The sequence below is a fragment of the Solanum dulcamara genome, chromosome 8, assembly GCF_947179165.1.
Source record: "Solanum dulcamara chromosome 8, daSolDulc1.2, whole genome shotgun sequence".
Taxonomy (NCBI): Eukaryota; Viridiplantae; Streptophyta; class Magnoliopsida; order Solanales; family Solanaceae; genus Solanum; species Solanum dulcamara.
In genome coordinates this window covers 43,165,403-43,185,747 of record NC_077244.1, presented here as the reverse complement: position 1 = coordinate 43,185,747, position 20,345 = coordinate 43,165,403, and the positions used below count along the sequence as shown (strand labels likewise).

General features: G+C 37.3%; 1 pseudogene; it reads right to left on the bottom strand.

Annotated features, from left to right (window-relative positions):
- Positions 1-1,661: 1,661 nt before the first annotated feature.
- Positions 1,662-20,058, bottom strand: LOC129899903 (uncharacterized; annotated as a pseudogene).
- Positions 20,059-20,345: the final 287 nt, after the last annotated feature.

Below are 20,345 nucleotides of genomic sequence, written 5' to 3'. Positions count from 1 at the left end.
TAGTTTCCTCTTGAAAATTATAGAGTGTAATTAGCCAATTACACTCAATTACTTATTCACCAAGTAATTCTATGGTCAACCAAACATACCAAACAATATAATTACATCCAATTATATCAAATTCAATTACCAGGGTGACTTTCCAAACAAGTCATAAATGTTTGTCATTTCGCGTAAGACTCAGGTTTATTTTTTTGTACATAAATGAAATTTTCCCTATATTTAACTTTGACCCAAAACTTTTCGGCCCATACAACCTTTTTTTATCCAAGCTGGCCCAATTGTTTCGTGAAAATTTCACAAATAACAACTTTAAGTATTATAATTATGCTCTTTAGCTAAATTTGTCTAATTACGCTCCATAACTATAGTTTTGTTTGTTATGGATATTTTCTTTGTATATTTCATTTACCAATATACAAACATGGTAATTATATTTAAATTTTGCATTCATACATTTAAGAATTTTTTAGAACTTATACAAATCAAATATATAAACAAATCATAGACAAGGATGATAATTATATACAAATTCTTATTTTATATAGTTATTAATTTTTCATACCTGATACAAATCAAATGTATCAACAAATCGTATACAAATAGTTGGGTAAGAATATACAAATCATGGATTTATACAATTAGGAACCGAATTATATAAATAGAAAATTTTATTGGACTATTGTCGGGTTTAATAATTAACTGAAACTATAGCTTAAGTACATAATAACAATTAAATATTTGTCATTTCGCGTAATTTTTCCTAACTCTCTTTACTCTTTAGTTGCCATAAATTAATTCCTAATTTTCAAACGAATAACTGAAATTGTATCTGACACCTTTCTCTCACATGAAATGTTGACTCATAATTTCAAAAAACCTCTTTTTTTTTCAATCTCACAAATGTACAAAGAAATTTGTCATTTGCACTGCGGATATCATATACAAGATTTATATGATGATATTATACTAAAAGATTAGACATGAGTGTGTATTTGGTAGGCTGAAAAGTTAATATTTCCAAAATATTTTTTTTTGGAAAAATAAATAGTTAGGCCTAAAAGTATAAGAATTTGGTCTTATACGTTGATTATTTGGTGCTCATCTTATTTCTCATTTGCACAAAAAAAATATTTTAAAAATATCGAATCAAATCAAATCCAAGTAGAAAAAATCAATTTGAACCACATTACTTCTGTTTGATATCCGAATTACACTTTTTCAAAACCAAATTGAACCGAAGTCTAATAAAACTGAATCGAAGAGCCTAACACCCACCCCTAACTCCAATATTTATTGATCCACATCAACACATGCATGGAAATTGCCATCAAAATGGAAGATCATGATTAAAGAGAGATTACAGAGCATTCTTTCTACAAGCAGATATACCAACAATATTAAAAAAAATTACTACTAGATTTAAACATCAGTCACACAGTTTTAGATATCTCACTGAGTCATATTTTAGTACATATTCCCCTAATATTAGGTTTACATGGTTGGTGAAGAAAAATTTGCTCGGGGGATTAGCCATGTAAGCTCAGGCTTGCTACTGGGATCTCTTAGAAAAGAAAGGATTCAGAATGTTAACTGAACCATAATGAGTGTCTTTCACAAGTTAATTGTGCAACAATATGAATGAATTTATTTTTAGCATATTATCTCCTGTAGATCTGAAACTGAACCTACAAACAGAACATAAAATAGGGTCAACACCCAATATTAGTGAAAGTCCTAGAGATCTTAACGACAATGAAAAGGATGTCTAAGAAGGCCAGTGAAATATACTTTTCATTAGATATCAGTAGAAAAAGAGATGATTGTTGACAAATCTTATAACGCTTTTCAGTAGAATCCGTCCATGATCCAGCTAGTTTAATATTACCAACTCACTGAATCCAGTCCTACATATAAGAAACAAGAATCAAGAGAGCATCAGCATTGAATATTTAGGCTGTCACATTCACATTTATAATATCTTTTTCATGCTAAACATAAACTCCCCAATTTCATATATGCCACAAGAAATAAAAGAGAGCTAGAGGAGGTTGTTGCCAATGTGCATGCTGCAGAACTATCTTACATATTAAGCACTTGTGGAACCATTGAAATGCCCAATTTATTAAAAATAAAGCTACTTCAGGCAGATAAAAAAATAAATATTAGGTTGAATGCATTGCCAAGACATAAATTTTCAGCCACACCCAACTTGGAAAAAGGATAGATAGTCATGGAGACGTGCCAATGATAATTGTTCAGGGTGCAAACTAGAGGTACAACTAATTGACCAAGCTTGTATGCTCCATGTTAGGAGCATGAAAAGTTCACATCAACTAACAACCTATATTTGGTATAGGATATCAGTAAATTAAACCATCACAACAAGCTTTGTGACTAGCCTCGGAAAAAAAGGAAAAAACACTGATATTATAGGAAAAAGGAAAATACCACTCCCTCACGACTACATGCATGTAAAAAAAGACATGAATAGAAAAGAAATAAAAGAGAGAGAGAGAGACACCTATTCGATCTCTTATTTGGAAAGGTGGGGAAACTAAACCCTTGTTTTTTTAAAGATGAGCAACTTCCAGACAAAACACCAAATGTTTCTTCGGCTGCTTTTTCAACTGAAGAGAATTGCTCATGAGAAATTGCCTAAGCTTTGGATTTTTCCTTCTTAGGAGATGAAGACGTGAAATGCTCATGAATAGCTTTCGTCTTCTTATTTCCTGAAATTGGGGTAGAAAAAACAACTACTCTATTCCCTTTATCTTGCATAGTCTCTGGAGATAAGCTACTGAAAGGCTCAACAATTGTTTTCCCTTTATCCTTCATATTCATGGGAGGCAGGGAAAGGAAAGGCTCATCAATCTCTTTTCTTTTGTCCTTTTTGTTTTCTTGACTGGAAGTGAAGGGAGGAGCAGTAGCTTCTAAATTAGGCCTCTTTATAGTTTGGCTTCGATTGTTAACTACAACTTTATTTCCTGAAACTTGGCTAGATAGAATAACTACTCCTTTCACCTTAACTTCTTTAGTCATAGGAGACAAGCTACTTAAAGGGTCAACAATTGCTTTCCTGTTATCCTTCATAACTGGAGGAGGAGAAAGGGAAAGGCAAAGTGCATCAACATCTTTCCTGTTGTCTTTTTTGCTTTCATGACCAAAAGTGAATGGAAGAGGAGTAGCTTCTAAATTGGACTTTTTTGTAGTATGCCTTTGATTGTATAGCACAGTTTCATTACCCCTGCCATCTTGAGTAACAAACAAGAGACAAATTAGAGAGGGTTTCCCTAGGCATGCCAACAAATAGAGATTGAAAGATAAGCAAAACCACAATTTAGTAATACAATTCCCTGAATTTAGCATTTCAATACTGGACTGGGATAATTTTCACGTGACCAAATGAAAAACCAAGCTTATAGAGCAAATGAGGAACCAAACAAACCAATGGAAAGAAAGACAACAAAGAGGAATATCCCAAAACTTGACATTATAAGTATAAAGCATATCTATTACAAAGTCTGAATCTGAATATACAACATAAGTCTCCGAGTAGTACTAAATACTGAGAAATAGAAGATAGAACTAGTGGCAATCCGGATCCCTAGATCTCACTCCTAACCCGGGATATGAAGTCCACTAGAAAGATCAACTACCACGCAAAACACCTTGACTAGGATCTGCATTAAAAGGAACACAAAAGTAGGGGTAAGTACATCCAGATATACTCAGTAGGTTTAGCCTACTGAGTATAAAGAACTAATTAAACCTATAAAATAAACTAAGGAATAGTTTCATCTGGACACAGAAAAGTCCCATTCCGGCATCGGTGCGGCTAGTTTATATAAAACAACGTGATTAAAGTAAACACATAAGAACAGTTCATTATCAAAATTAATCAAATAAGTTAAGTAGCAGAGATAGCAATGCAATGCAATACAGTATGATGATGCAATGATGTGGTGGTACAGTGGAATCAAGGTTGTCGCACAACCTGTTGTATACACTTGTCGAGCTAAGGCTTCCAGAAAAGGACCCATGGGGGACTCTCAGTCCATATACCAAATCACAATTTAATATCTTATCAACTTTCCACCAAGATTGTGCTCAAAGATATAAAAAGGTGTCACATTTTCTTTCTCAAAAAGAATTTTCACAGTTCTCAAATTCCCATGATCAATGATATGATAAATGAGGATGAATGCACCAAAAAACATATAACGTGGAGGCAATATTCAACTCAACATGTAATACATGGTTCAAAGTTCTCAAAACTCAACCTAAAAAGAATAGTCACCCTCAATAGACAGTAATGAGAAGGAAATGTTTTGAAATAAGTGATCACCCTCTTTGTAAAACATTTTAGTACGCAAATACGCTCAAAACCCCCAACTTAACCCCTTAAGCGGGCATTACAAGTCAAAATAGTCTCCTCACGCCTCTCTCACAGGAAAATCATAATTTATATATTCTCAAAGCAAATAAGATAGCAAATAAGGCTCCCACGCGGGCTACACAGCCCAAATAGGACCCCATACGGGCATCTCAATGAAATTAACAATCCCAATTTATACTACAACCCAATCCCAAAGTCTATAATATAAGAATGACTAATTACCCATCTCAGTCTCAAAAAAGAATAACCAAACTTACCTCGAATGCCAAACTTCGTACAAATACTCTAACAGGATCTCAACCCACGAATACCAACTCCGAATCGATTACCATCTATCAATAATGACAAGATTACATAAAAAAGAGTCTAATAATCCCAAATATTACCTCAAAAATGAAAAGGAAAAAGTTAGAATTTTATTTTAAAATCATGTTCTACATATCAAGGGGAGTTCGTGATTGAAAAATCCATAAAAATTGATCAAGAATCGAGTTAGAAATCACCAAATATTTTATTTTGAACTTGGGAAGAAAATCCCTCAAGAACCCATTTGAAATCTTGATTTTTGAATAATTAGAGAAGGTGAAATTGATGGAAAATGATAAAGATTGAATAGATAAACTCACCCTAATAGTTTCCTCCAAACATTCTCTCCAAGAATCGGCTCTCTAAGCTCCAAACGAGTGAAAATGGAGAAATGGTCTAAAACTCAATTTTTTACCCCTCAGGTGTCGCTAAAGTGACAAAGGAGTTGCTAAAGCGATGCATCCTCTCTTAAGGGGAGGTTCTTTTTAGTGAACCTGGTTCGCTTAAGCAGATATTGCACCAGGAAACCAGAACCTGAAAGAGGGAAAAATTCTAAGTCTCCGATCAGGCCCTCGGAATACGTTCGGAGTCCAATAAAAATTAATCGAATATGCTACCACTAAATTTTATATTTTGGACTCAATGAAATCATTAGATTTTCGAAAAAAAGTCGTTATGATGAAATTACCCTCCCAAATCCCTTTTGGCCTAAAAATTCAACTTTTAGCCTATTTTCTAAAAACGAAAACTAAGGTCCCGAGACTCTAAGTCGATTCTCAACTAGACCAAACTCGATGTTCCAAGTCCAATGAAACTGAAAGAATTCCCATCCGACGCTCAGATCTCAATATGTTGACCAAAGTCAACCCTATCAATGAAACCTCTCACTCAAGGCCTCAAATCACAAAAATCTCGCCCGATTGCAATGGAAACTGTGCCAATCATCCCCATATCACAAACAAAGTATGAAAAATACTACGGGGAAGGTCAAAATAGTCATTTCTCATAGAAAAATAATTTCTCAAGAATTGAGATATTACACATGGATTATGGTATTATTGTCCCAGATCGAAAAAAGATCACCCCACTTGCTAAAGTGAGGACCATTTATATGAGCTATTTGTGGATATACTAGCTTAAGCTTTGATTGTCCAATTTGGGACATCCTACGGAGGCAGATAGTTATGGGACTTAGGTGATTGTTCGTAGTCCACTCGGTGCTAGGTAAAGTCTCAACAAGAAAATCATGAATAAACAAATCCTAATTTTTTAGAAGAAAGATAAGAATCTAGTAATACCAAGTTCTTCATAAAATACATGAAACCATTATAATAGCTCCTTAAAACATATCATAAAACGCAATCCAATCAAAGTCATAAGAGCTACCGAATCAAAAGCATCTACATCTAGATAAGCTTTTTTTGTTTTATAGAAAAACACATTTAAAACAAAGTGGATAAATTATGGAAAACCATCATGATGAGATTACTTTCCTTTAAAGCAAACTTAGTTTCACAAAGATTCATATTGATACTTTCTTAAACATCCTAAAAATCATGATTCATAAATTCATGATGCATGCATAATTCTTCAAACCTAGTTCATAATCATAAAATAGGAATAATGCATGAATTTGTATTTTTTTTTATTAAAAACGTGTAATTAAGATCAAATCATGCATAATAAGATCATTGAAATTGAATAAAAGTATAATTGATTGAACCCAATGAAAGATCATCAAAACCTTATAAATTTTTGTAAGAAATCATAGTTAAATTGGAGATTCTTACTCCATGAATGGAAGGAGATCCATGGATGAAGTTTCCCACATACTTTGATGATCCTTAGCTATGAAATTGAAAAGGAAACTTGAGTTCTTGAAACCCTAGATTAGTGGAGAAGAAATCCCTTGGAGAGAAATCCTTAAGAGCCTTAGAGAGTTTTGGATGAATGAGAGGTAATAGGAGAAATTTGAAGGGTTTGGATAGTTATAGGTCGTGAAAAATAGCCCAAAACAACGTAACTTAGGTGTTAAAAGAATAAAAAATGTCTAAAATATTTCTCGGTAAAATATGCTGAAGTGACACTACGGACCCTACCTATGGGTTGTAGGTCACTCTACGGTCGTAAAACGGTTAGTGGAATCAGGGTCAAAATCCAAGCCTCTGAATTTCATCCTACGACCCAGCCCTACAGGTCGTAGATGATCTTATGGATTGTAAACGCCGTTCGTTCTGTACAACTTCAAAAACTCACTTTCTGAATCTCCAACTATGGGTCCACCTATGGCCCATAGCTCTTCCAAAGGTCCGTAGGGACCCTCCATCCTACTAAATCAGAATTTTAGTATCTCTGAACCCATTTTACAATTGCCTCCTACGTTCCATAGGTCCTTGTACAAATCGTAAGTGGCTTCGTCCAAACTTCTGAAATTTCTAAAGAAATTTCAAATATTAAGACTTCCTATGACTGCCCTCCTACAGGTCGTAGGCCTTTGTAGTTCTTTAGGTCCACTCGTAGGAGCATGCGCCAGTAGTTTTTTGCAATATTTTCTTTGTGTTTCGACTTTCAAATTTCTGGGTATTACAAAGGATCTGAGTGAGTCGTATACCATTATTCAACAGTTCATGAAGGATACAACAATCAAATACCTAGTGTATTCTCTCTTCACGTTCATCAAAATAAAAATATTATCAACCGCATGCCATGGTACAACAATATGCATCCTATATGCATTTATATAGTCGAGAATTATCTCTTTTGAACTGGCCTTACATGAAACTTATTCAGTATCAGAATATGCTTCCCACATATTGTGTATTAATGTGTTGAAATTGCAATCAATTGTGTTGAACGTATATGTAATGTTATTGGAGTACTTCACTTTTTTTCTCAGATAGTACAAGATCACATCTATATGTTGTATGAATAATAATAACAAATACATATAGTAATTATTATACAAATACATTATATATATATTAAAAATAATCAATAAAATTTATACCAAGTCATCGAGCAGCTGTCCTTCAGAGGCAAGTTTGTAGAACCAATTTATGTTAGAAATAGTAACACCACCAAAATGCATCTACACAAATAAGGCAATCATGTTCTTTTTTTTGTATTGATCATCATTGTATCTCTTGCCATTCAATTAATACGATTAACTATAACATTATCACCAAAAATCATTAACAAATACAATCATGTAAGATATACGAATGAGAAATGTTAGGCATCTATTATATATAAACAAACAATATTGGATCTGTATATTTGTTGTAACTATACAAATAAAAACTTGTAATACATATACAATGCATTCAAAAAATAAGAACTACTTACTTGCTTAGATGTCTAGAAAGAAGTCCACCCCTTAACCATTTCCAGAGATACATATAGAGAGATGTATCACGTGTTCCATTAATTGAATCGAATGGCTATTTTTTTTGAAATATTATAGGCAACTTTGATGAATTACCTAAAATGAATTAGTTGCACACTTGTGAAGAATGTAAAACAGTGGTTTATATATGTATAATTTCAGAATGTGTTTCTTTATACCAGATTTTGATCAGAAAGATATCATGTGTGGCGATGTATTGTATCGACCTGGGTGATTTAGAAATGTTGGTTGCGAGGTGAATTGATTTCCCTCGAGGTCATCGTAAGAGGTAGGTTCTCATTGTAGGATTAACAGATTGAGGTCTTAAGGTTTAATATACCTTTCGGTTGCTTTCTATTTTTTCTTTTTGTGTCTATCTATCTATGTTTACTTTCTTGTCTTTAATTTTCGCATATTTTTTCATTAGTTAGTGCAATCGATTGGCGCTTGTTGAATACCTCTCTACGGCCTTAATGAGAATTACATCACCTTAATTGTATCATTTTGGCTTTATTTAGGTTATTTCGGGTAATTCTTGAGATTTCTTGATTTTAGTTGATAACCATTGTTCTCGTGAGTTGAAATTTGGCTAGAATGGCCTTAGTATTGGTGTTGTGGAGCCTTATCCAAGATTTTTGTAGAGTTTCTTTAGATGTTGGTTTCAGTGGCCCGCGAGTCTTGTTTCGTGATTTGAGTTGGGCTAGATGTGGCTCTTTGGGCTAGGTTGTGACCTTTGGGTAGCCTTATAGCATCTATATTTGGTTGATTGTGGTGAGTGGTGACCTAGACTCATTCAGTATCCCTATTTTCCTTTTTTACATTTTAGCTAACCCAAGGTTAGATTTTGGGAGGAGCTAGTTAGCGTTATAGCTATTTCAATGTAAGATTATAGGATATGTTGATATTTTCTACAATTATTCTGATGTAAGATTCCAGGAGCCATTAGGTATTTTTACATCCATTCCGATGTAAGATTTTGGAGAGGAGCCAACCTCTCCAATGTAAGATTCTAGAGATTTCTGGTTTCTAATAAGGCTTTCCGACATAAGAATTTGGAAAGGACTAACTATTCCGACGTAAGATTCCGTGATATGTTAGGTTATATCAAGACTTTCTAATGTAAGATCTTGAAAAGGACTAGCCGTTCTGATGTAAGATTTTAGGATGTGTTAGGTTTCGATAAGACTTTTCGATGCATCTAGTGTCTCGTAAACTATGAACCAGACCTAGATAAAATAAGATTAAGCCTACATAATCAATATAACTTTCTCCATGGCTATCAAAATGGCCTCACCCACCTCGAACCAACCAATTGGAGACCTACATCTTCTCTCATACAATCCTTGATTTTATGCATGAAAGAATTTCTTGGGGATTCTTGATTGGTGCCGAGCTAACTGTAGCACAAAGCCAAATCTCTTTGGTTAATAAAATCCAACACCAATGAATTTCAAATTGGAATTAGGGGATCCTTTTTAATTGATTCTTTTATCACACTCCAAAGGCCTCTGCCCTTCCATCACTTAGATAGATAGAGAGGGAGGACAGAGCGTTTGATTTTTTCATGTTGTCAAAAAGTTGAACACAATTCAATAACAAATAAAAAGTGGAAATAATAGATTCCTCTCAGCCCCAAAAGTGGATTTTTGTTAGAATCATTAGTATTCAGTTGTCTATAAAAAATAATGGACAATTTATTATGTATCAAACCATAGGTATTTCATTGGTTCATAAAAGTAAATACCAAACTAATCAAAGATACAAAGAACAAAGATATGTTGATACAAAGAATTTTAATGTATTAATTATGCAACCTCAAATTCAAAGAATAAATACATGAAAAAATTATTTGGATTTGGTTATTCCTGAAAATATTTTATGGTATATCTCCATGAATCTAGGAACTCTTGCTTGCATTGTATTGTATGGTTTACACTTTTTTTGGATATTGAAAGCAGTTGCTAATTCATGATCTGACATATACAAAATGGAAACTTGATGTCTTCATCCATAGGATCCCAAGTACCCGGATCGTTCAAAAGTTCAATTCTATTGAATTACTCATTTTCAAATAATATTCACATTGTTCACAAATATTTATTTTTGATTTCAAAAATTTCTTATAATTTAATTCATAGCAATTGTCGTGCTTCTTGGGCTGGTTTGATGGATCTATATGAATTAGCAGTTTTTGATACCTGATCCTAGAAAGTCTAAAATAAAATCATGTATTGGTTCAGCTAAAATTATTTTTTATTTTTTATTTTTTTTTTAAAAAGAAGAATTTCATGATTTTATTGACCTGACCAGGAAAAAGTAGTTTTTCTATTTTTTATGATACTTTGAAGTTGGTAATTAAATGAAATTCTATTGTGTATAAATTGACGTAGATACTTTTATTTTATTGGACCACCAATTTGCATGAAATCTATTTTTCAACTTCAAGCTAGTATGTTAGGTTCCATAAATTTGTAGCAGAAAATAAATTATTTTTTTTATTTTTTTCTGAAAAGTATTTTCTTATATTCAATTTTGTGTTGGACAAGAAAGGAATTTCCTTTGTGTATGCGAGCCTCAAAAAAGTATAGTACTCGATTTCATTATTTTTAATAAGAGGTAGATGATCATCTCAATTACCTTTAAAGCCAATAATGCAAACTCTCAACATATCCTCTAAAGTCTGAATAGTGCGCTCTGCTTGTCCATCAGTTTTGCAGATGAAAAGATGTATTGAGGTCCACACGGGTTTCTATACCCTTCTGGAAAGACTTCTAAAAAGGAGCAGTGAATTGAGTACTCCTATCTGAGATGATAGACAAGGGAACTGCATGAAGCTTGACTAAATTTGGAATATACAATCTGGCGTAATTTTCTGCTGAGTCCGTAGCCTTAATAGAAACAAAATAGGCCGATTTAGTCATCCGGTCTACAATTACCCAAATTGAATTATGTTGTCGGCGCATACGAGTTACTCCTGTGATGAAATCCATGTTAATCATCTCCCATTTCCACATAGGAATGCTTATATCTTGAGCCATTTCATCAGGCCTTTAATGTTCAACCTTCATTTGCTGACAGTTGGGACACTTTGTCATGGTTTAAAGTATTATAGTATGTTTGATTTTCTTCCGCATTAACTGTTCAAAATCCAGTGGTTAGGTTTCTCCTATCTAGTTGTTAGAATAGGTGCCTAGATATCCCGGTAGTTGGATCGTGATAGTCTTCCACAAGATTAGCTTTAGTAGTGATTTCTTTTGCTTTGGCAGAGATTGATTGCTTTCGGTTGATATCCTCAATGATGATTTGTTTCACCAAATCATCAAGAGACAATTGCTTTTGTTTGTGCTTTAAATTTTGCTTGTAGTCACTCCGAAATTACGGTAGTTTTTCAATCAACAAACCAACCACGAATTGCTCGGTAAAATGATTTTCTCCAATTTAAGATCTTCCACTAATATGTGAAACTCGTTGATTTGTTCCTTCACATCTTTCCCCTCGGTCATATTCCATTTGTAAAAGTTACCACTAACAAACTTTGTTTTGTAGCATCTTCAGCAGTATATTAAGTAAGTAGCAATTTTCAAATCTCCTTTGGTTCCTTATTAGAACAATACCCATCAAATAATTTATTAGAAAGAGTACTTAGTATTGTGTGCTTACATACCCTGTTTGTATAAATCCACTTATTTAGTTGATTAGAAGTTGAATCATCCGATTTTGAATCTATTAGCACGGATGTCACTCCCTAGATGTTAAGAGTAGAGAACATACGTTCTTGCCATCTCTTAAAATTTTGTCCACCAAACACTCTCACCTTTGAAACATCAGGGAAGTATTTGGTAAAGTTATGCAAAGGCACAACAAGAAAAACACCATGAGATGTTTATGCAACAATATTAGTAACAATAGTAGATTGATCATTTTCGTGATCATGATAATAAAATATATCCTTGAGCTTATTGGTAAAATATTAGAAATCACAAAATTCTGGTAGCTTGAGGCGTGTCTATGACACTGTCCTTAAAGATATTTCTCCAATTAAGATGTATCCCAACTCCTCAAAATTCAACAAGCTCTTCTAATATTAAAACTAGGAGTCAGAAAGTAACAAAGAAGTATTTTAGCTTTAAGAAAAATCCAGCAGCACAAAATAAGGAAGAAAGATTTTCTTAGTTTTTGTTTTTCCACTCCCTTGTTGCCCCTTCAAGAGTTTATATAATAAATTGTAAAAAAGACTTTGTCTTTTCATTCTCAATTAGTCTGAAGAACAAAGAAATAAAAAGTCATCAAGATCATTGAAATTCATAACAAAAATTTCTTTTCTAAATCAAATTTGAATCATGCAGCAATAGTTCAAAAAACATTGCCCTAAGGTTTTCGCCGCTGCTAGTCGCTGAAATCTTATCGCCGCCACCCCTATTCATTGTCTATGGCCACCATGGATGCAGGTCAGCCTAATCTTGGGGTTGATCAATCAAACCTCCTACAAGATACATGTTTTCCCCCATTAAGCTCCAAAGCGTCGTCTGCAGATCCTATGAATAGTAGCCTTAATTTGCCTATCGTGCCTACTGTTTTTCCTACGGTTTTGCATACCGAAATTCAAATGGCTAACAATAGATATGCTAATGTTCTCAATGTTCAGAATCAAAAACCTTTACATGTGACTGGAGTGGAACCTATTCCAGTGTAGAAAGTATCTTATAGCAATGGAATTCCAAGAATAATGTGGACCGAAGAAGAAGTGGATATCGAGAATCTCCAATATGCAATATGTCACGCCCCGGGAGGGTACCCTAGGGGTGGCCGGCACTCGAAGGTCATTTCTGACCTCCGAGCGAACTACCTGGTCCAGTCACACATTCATTCAATCATGTTCTCTTAACGGAAAACTCAATTAATGAAATACTGTTCATATATATATATATGGGGGCCGAAGACCAAGAATTTTCAACCCAAACAAAACATTATAATAAGACTCCTCAAAATAACAGTTCAATCTCCCCACATTCCAGTCTATGAAGCCTCTATCAAAGTCTAAGAGGTGCCAATGACAAGTCCATGGCTACCAATAATCAAAATAAAGGAAATGACAACACACTATACAAGAAAGCTCAACATCCTTCGAGAACTAGGAGGACTCACCAACTAGCTGGGAGTGTATGTGGATCTTCAACGGAGCGCCGGTTGATGATCTCTAGTACCTGTCTCTGCATCATGAAACAATGCAGGCCAAATGGCGTCAGTTCATGGAATGTACGAGTATGTAAAATGGCCGAATGCAACGAACGTCAAGGAAGAATCAATCAACTTGGAATCTCAACTCAAAAGGGATAACAACTCAATCAAATGTCCTAAGTCTAAACAAGGATATGATTTAGACGGGACCAATCACATACAATTCAACTCAATCTGACTTAGAGTACTATCAAGACCTATTTGGGAGTTTCTGTTACCCGACAACCATCACTTATGAGCCAGTGAAAGTATATCAAACCGACGTTGTTGCCGCGTCCATTCATACTTTGCCAGGGTATGAACGAATCAACCAATCATGGATCCAATACAACCAATTCCTATAATGTCAGGACAAACATCTCGGGGAAGCATCCGACTTTAATGGTTCAATCCCCCCTACGTTTGGCGATGTAGTTATTGGGTTCGAGCATGGACTATACTCTTGCCCAATTCGGTGCTCGATACTCCTCCCAAGACTCAATGCTCATAAAACTCCATCCAATCAACTCAATCAAATCATATCGACAAGTCTCATTACAACCTTGTCAGCTCATCAACTCTTTCACGATCAAATCTCTTCCAATCATACTATACGATCAATCTCAATCATATCTTTCAAAAGAAAATCAAATGCACGTTTATAGCAACATATAGTCATAACCAATCATTTCCTCCATCCATTTGAGAAATCTTTGAGACTCATCAAAACTTCAAGACTTTAAATCGACACCTTATAATAGGCAACATTTTTAAGAAGATAGCATCTTTTATCATAATCCACATAATCAAGAAGATAAATAAAATATATTTAACAACTCATCTTCATCAACTCATACTCACATAAAGTCCCATTTTAAGAACTTCTTAGCTCAACAACATCAACACATATAGAATCAAATAAATAGGGGACAAAGCTCATACAAACATAAACCATTCCAAGAAACTCCATTTGCATGAACATCTAACCTCAAAGCAAGAGTAGGGCACATGGGTGGACTCAACTCATGTTTTGGATAGACTTACATACCTTAGTAAAGACTTGAAGAAAACCTTGATGTTGTGTCTTCAATGGGGAACTCAAATCTTGAAGCTCTTGAAGCTCTTCTTGTTGGAAATGGAGAAGAAGAAGAAGAGAGAGAGAGAAGAACTCCTAGGGCTTTTTAGAGAGAGAGTGGGGGCTGAAAATATGATCTCAAAATAGTCTAGGGTGATACATATATAATTTGGGTAAGTTCCCAAATTGCCCCTTCTCAAAATTTCTGAAAAATAGGCAAATATGCACCTGGCGCGATAGTGGTGCATCGCGCCATTGCAGCGCCAGGCTGATTATGCCTAAAACCTTCACACCTCGCAGTGGCGCACCGCGTCAAGGACCAAACTACTAAGGCACATTCTTAGTGTGATAGTGGCGCGTCGCGCCCTTACAGTGCCAAGGCCAATATTTTCTAGGTTCTGGAAATTGGCTTGAAAAACCCTACACACCTTTTAGTGATGCGCCGCGCCAGAGACCAAACCTCTGCGGCGCCAAGCCTAGTTTTCCAGCAATTGCAACCCAGGCCTGGAAATCTCTGCTGTGCTAGTTCATCTTAGGATCGTCATATCTTTTGACTCCAAACTCCAAAATGTACATTCTTAGTGGCATTGGAAAGAAGACTCGACGACCATTAATTTAATAGGTCATGGTCCACCCAGATCATCATATATCAAAATATAGGGTTGTTAGAAGTCAACCCCTCATGCGAACTCCCCATCAAACTTAGTCACGACGAATCGTTTGGACTTGGCTTGGTCCTAGGGGTCCTTTGTGACCCCACAATACTCGAGTTCGACTCTACCCGAATACAAGAAGTGTCCAAATCTTAGGGAAAAATTTTGAGGGGTGTTACATTATCTCCCCCTTGGGATCATTCATCCTCGAATGACGAGTGACCAAGAATGGGCTCGGGCTACAAATCATAATCAAAATTCAGTCATTCAGTCAATAAAATTCTCAATCAACACTCAAAACGCACAAATGATTTCAAATCAAGGAAATGGGCATTACCTTCAACATTCTCATCGGTAGGCACGAATAGATGTGTATATTTAGATTTCATGGATTCCTCCGCTTCCCATGTAGCTTCCTCAACAAATTGATTCCTCCATAGGACTTTAACTGAGGCAATCTCTTTATTCCTCAATTTGCGGATTTGGGGATCAAGAATTTAGACTGGAACCTCTTCATAGGATAAACTATCCTTAACTCCGATACTATTAATGGGGACTACCAACGAGGGATCGCCCAAGCAATTTTTCAACATCAAAATGTGGAACACTGGATGAATAGAGGCTAGCTCTGAGGGTAACTCCAACTCATAGGCAACACTCCCAATCCGCCTCGAAATCTGGTAAGGACTAATATATCGAGGACTGAGCTTCCCTTTCCTTCCAAACCTCATGACACCCTTCACGGGTGACACTTTCAAATACACCTAATCACCCACCTCAAATTCCAAGTCTCTCCTCCTCACATCGGTGTAAGATTTTTTGCGGCTTTGGGCTGTATTTAGCCTATCTTGGATAACTCTCACCTTCTCCATGGCTTGGTGAACAAAGTCAGGCCCAATCAACTCAATCTCACCAGCTTCAAACCACCCAATGGGTGATCTACACCTCCTCCCATACAAAGCTTCATAGGGAGCCATTTGGATGCTTGTATGATAGCTATTGTTGTACGCAAACTCTATGAGAGGTAAGTGGTCATCCCAATTTCCCTTAAAGTCAAGCACACATGACCTTAACATATCTTCCAATGTCTGGATGGTGCGCTCTGCCTAGCCATATGTTTGGAGATGAAAGGTTGTACTCAAGTTCACCCTCGAACCCAGTCCCTTCTGAAAGGATTTTCAAAATTGGGAAGTGAATTGATCTCCTCTGTCTGAGATGATAGACAAAAGGACCCCATGCAATCTGACGATCTCCTGAATGTACAACTTTGCATAATCTTCTGCGGTGTCGGTAGTCTTAATCGCCAAGAAGTGAGCTGATTTTGTCATTCTCTCCACAATCACCCAAATAGAATCGTGTTGCTTTCGGGACCTCGGCAAGCCTGTAATAAAGTCCATGTTGATCATCTCCCATTTCCATTCTAGAATTTCTATGTTTTGGGCTAAACCACATGGCCTTTGATGCTCAACCTTCACCTGTTGGTAATTCGGGCACTTGGAAACAAATTCCGCAATATCTCTCTTCATCCCACTCTACCAATAGATTTCCCTCAAGTCATGATACATTTTTGTGGAGCTTGGATGAATACAATACCTGGAACTATGCGCTTCGGCCATAATCCTTTCTCGAACATCATCGACATCAGGTACAAACAATATACTTTGGTACCTCAACACACCATCTACCCCTTTGGTGAAAACCATCACCCCTTGTTTGTGAACAACATCCTTCAACCGTAGGAGGACGGGATCCTGATCTTGTTTTTCTTTTACCTCTACTACAAGTGAGGATGTAGACCCATCCTGAATAGAAATTATGCCTCCATTGTTCTCTTCCAAACGAACGCCCAATCGGGCTAATCTATGTACCTCTTTTGCCAATTCCCTCCTTCCCTCCTCTACATGGGTAGTGCTACCCATAGACAACCTTCTAAGAGCATCAGCAACAACATTAGCTTTACCTGGATGGTAGAGGATGCTCATGTCGTGGTCCTTGAGTAGCTCGAGCCATCTTCTTTGCCTTAGGTTGAGTTCTTTCTAGCTGAAAACATATTTTAAGATCTTGTGATCGGTGAACACATCAACGTGCACTATATACAAGTAGTGGCACCAAAGTTTAAGCACAAACACCACAGCTGCCAGCTCAAGGTCATAAGTTGGGTAATTTCGCTCATAAACCTTAAGCTGTCTTGAAGCATAGGCTATCACCTTCCCCCTTTGCATCAACACACAACCATAGCCAATTTTGGATGCATCACAGTAGACCACAAAGCCCTCTGTTCCATCGGGTAAGGTCAGGACAGGAGCAGTGGTCAGCTTGGCCTTCAGTTTCTGGAAACTCTCCTAACAAGCATCGGACCATTAGAACATATCCTTCTTTTGGGTCAGCTTAGTCAATGGTGATGATATGGATGAGAATCCCTCTACAAACCTTCGGTAGTAGCCAGCCAAACCCAAGAAGCTTCTTATCTCTGTCGGGGATATGGGTCTGGGCCAATTCTTCACAGCCTCAATCTTCTGGGCGTCAACCTGTATACCATCCCCAGATATAATGTGACCTAGGAAGGCCACTGATGCAAGCCAAAATTCACATTTAAAGAACTTTGCATACAATACCTGGTCTCTCAAAGTTTGTAAAACGACTCTAAGATAATAGGTGTGCTCCTCTTCACTCTTGGAGTAGACCAGAATATCATCTATGAACACAATCACAAACATATCAAGATATGATTTAAACACCCGGTTCATGAGATCCATGAAAGCTGCAGGGGTATTCGTCAACCCAAAGGACATGACCAAAAATTCAAAGTGGCCATAACGAGTCCAAAAAGTGGTCTTCGGAATATCATATTCCCTCACCTTCAACTAATGGTAACCGGATCTGAGGTCTATCTTTGAGAAGCAAGTGGCACCCTGAAGTTGATCAAATAAGTCGTCTATTCTGGGGAGAGGGTATTTGTTCTTTACGGTGACCTTGTTAAGCTGCCTGTAATCAATACACATTCTAAGGGATCCATCTTTCTTCTGCACAAATAGGACCGGAGCTCCTCATGGTGAGACACTCGGCCTAATAAACCCCTTATCTAACAAGTCCTTCAACTGCTCCTTCAACTCCTTCAACTCAGCTAGAGCCATTCTATAGGGAGGAATTGAGATAGGCTGGGTATCAGGAAGAACATCAATCCCAAAGTCGATCTCCCTATCAGGAGGGACTCCAGGCAGATCTTGGGAAAAACGTCGGGAAACTCATTGACAATCGGAACCGACTCAAGGGATGGAGAATCAACATTGTCATCTTTCACTCGGACAAGGTGATAGGTACACCCTTTTGAGATTAGCTTCCTAGCCCTAAGGTAAGAAATAAACCTACCCTTAGGCGTGACAGGACTCCTTTTCCACTTTATGACTGCCTTATTCGGGAATTTGAACTTGACAATCTGAGTCCTACAATCAATAGAGGCATAACAGACATAAAGCCAGTCTATGCCAAGGATCACATTGAAATCCACCATGTCCAACTCAACCAAGTCAGCCAAGGTATCCTTGTGATGAATTGGCACAGTGCAATCTCTTTAGACTCTCTCATCTAAGATAGAATCACCGATCGGAGTAGCTACACTGAAAGGCTCAAGAAGGCATTCGGGAATTTTATTAAATTTACTAGCCACATAAGGAGTCACAAAGGATAGGGTGGCACCCGGATCCATCAATACATAGCAATCAAGAGAAGAGACTCGAATCATACCTGTCACGACGTTAGGAGAGTTCTCTTGATCTTGGCGACTACCCATGGCATATAAACACTATGTACCTCCCCTCATGCCTGAAGTAGTGCCTCTCTGATCACCCCTAGTCGGTGGTGCGGTAGTAGAGAACTGGGCCCTGTCTCCCCATGCTGGACACTCTCTCTGAAAATAGTTCATTTGGCCGCACTTATAACAACCGGCCCTCCTCGCTCTGCACTCTCCCAAGTGGAGTTTACCACACTTGACGCATGGTGGCTTTTCCTGCGAACCTTTACCCATGCTAGCTTGTGATTGAGAACTCTAGGGTCTGAAATTCTGGCAACTCTGTCCTTGCCGGTCATACCTATTCTGCGGCATAGGTGTACTTGCGGTAGATGAGGCATAATTGGGAGGCCTCCTCTGGAAGAAGGACATATTGCCCTTGTTTTGCCTCTGCTCATTCTCATGCCCAGCGGATCTTGCCTTCTTGCTCAGATGCTCCTCCTTGTCTTTCCTCTTCTCATCCTCTACCTGTTGAGCATACACCATTAGTCTTGAAATATCCATATCCGAGATCAACAATGCTGCTTTGCACTCCTTCTTCATATGCCTCCCTAACCCGGAGACGAACTTACTCATCTTTGGCCTCATATCTGGGATCATTTCTGGAGCATACCTGGACAGCTGGATGAACTTCAGGCCATACCCCTTAACAGTCATTCCTTCTTGTTTCAGATTTACAAACTCCTCCACCCTCGCTTCCCTCAATTCTCGGGGAAAGAAGTGGTCAAGAAAAGCTCCTTTAAATTCATCCCACATAGCAGGTTTAGCATCCTCACCTCTACCTTATTCCCATTGGTTATACCAAATGTTTGCCACATCCTTGAGTTGATAAGACACCAACTTAACCCCCTCAATTTCCATAGCATGTATAGCTTTCAAAATTTTCCACATCTCATCAATAAAGTTTTGGGGGTCTTCATCAACCTTAGAACCCATGAATGCAGGCGGATTCATCCTCAGAAAGTCTCTAATTCTAGTGGCAGCAGATGGCTCTTGGGAACTAGAGCTAAGAGTCGGCAAACTCTGGTTGCCATTCCGGGCAACCATTAACTGACTGAGCATTGCAATCGCCCCTCGAAATTCTGCCTCTGATGTGGGTGCAGGCGAAGTAGCAGGCACTTGGGTTATCTTCGCATACCTCACAGGTCGGCCTCTAGCCCTTGCTGGAAGTACCTCTGATTGGGGCATCTCGGCGTTGTCAACGTTTAGCTGGCTAGCCATACCTTTAGGAGGCATTATCTATAATGTACAAACGCACGAATTAGAAAGGAGTTTTATAAAGTTTAACTCTAGCGCACGAAGTCAGAGTATGAAAGAAGTGAAACAATTCCTAATGTCCTATAGCCTCCTGCTTATAAGTGTGGTGCACAACACACCCATAACCAAGACTCTACTAGACACGGCTTCATAGACTCCCTAGGACACTTGAACTCTGTGCTCTGATATCATATTTGTCACGCCTCGAGAGGGTACCCTAGGCGTGGCCGGCACTCGAAGGTCATTTCTGACCTCTGAGCGAACCA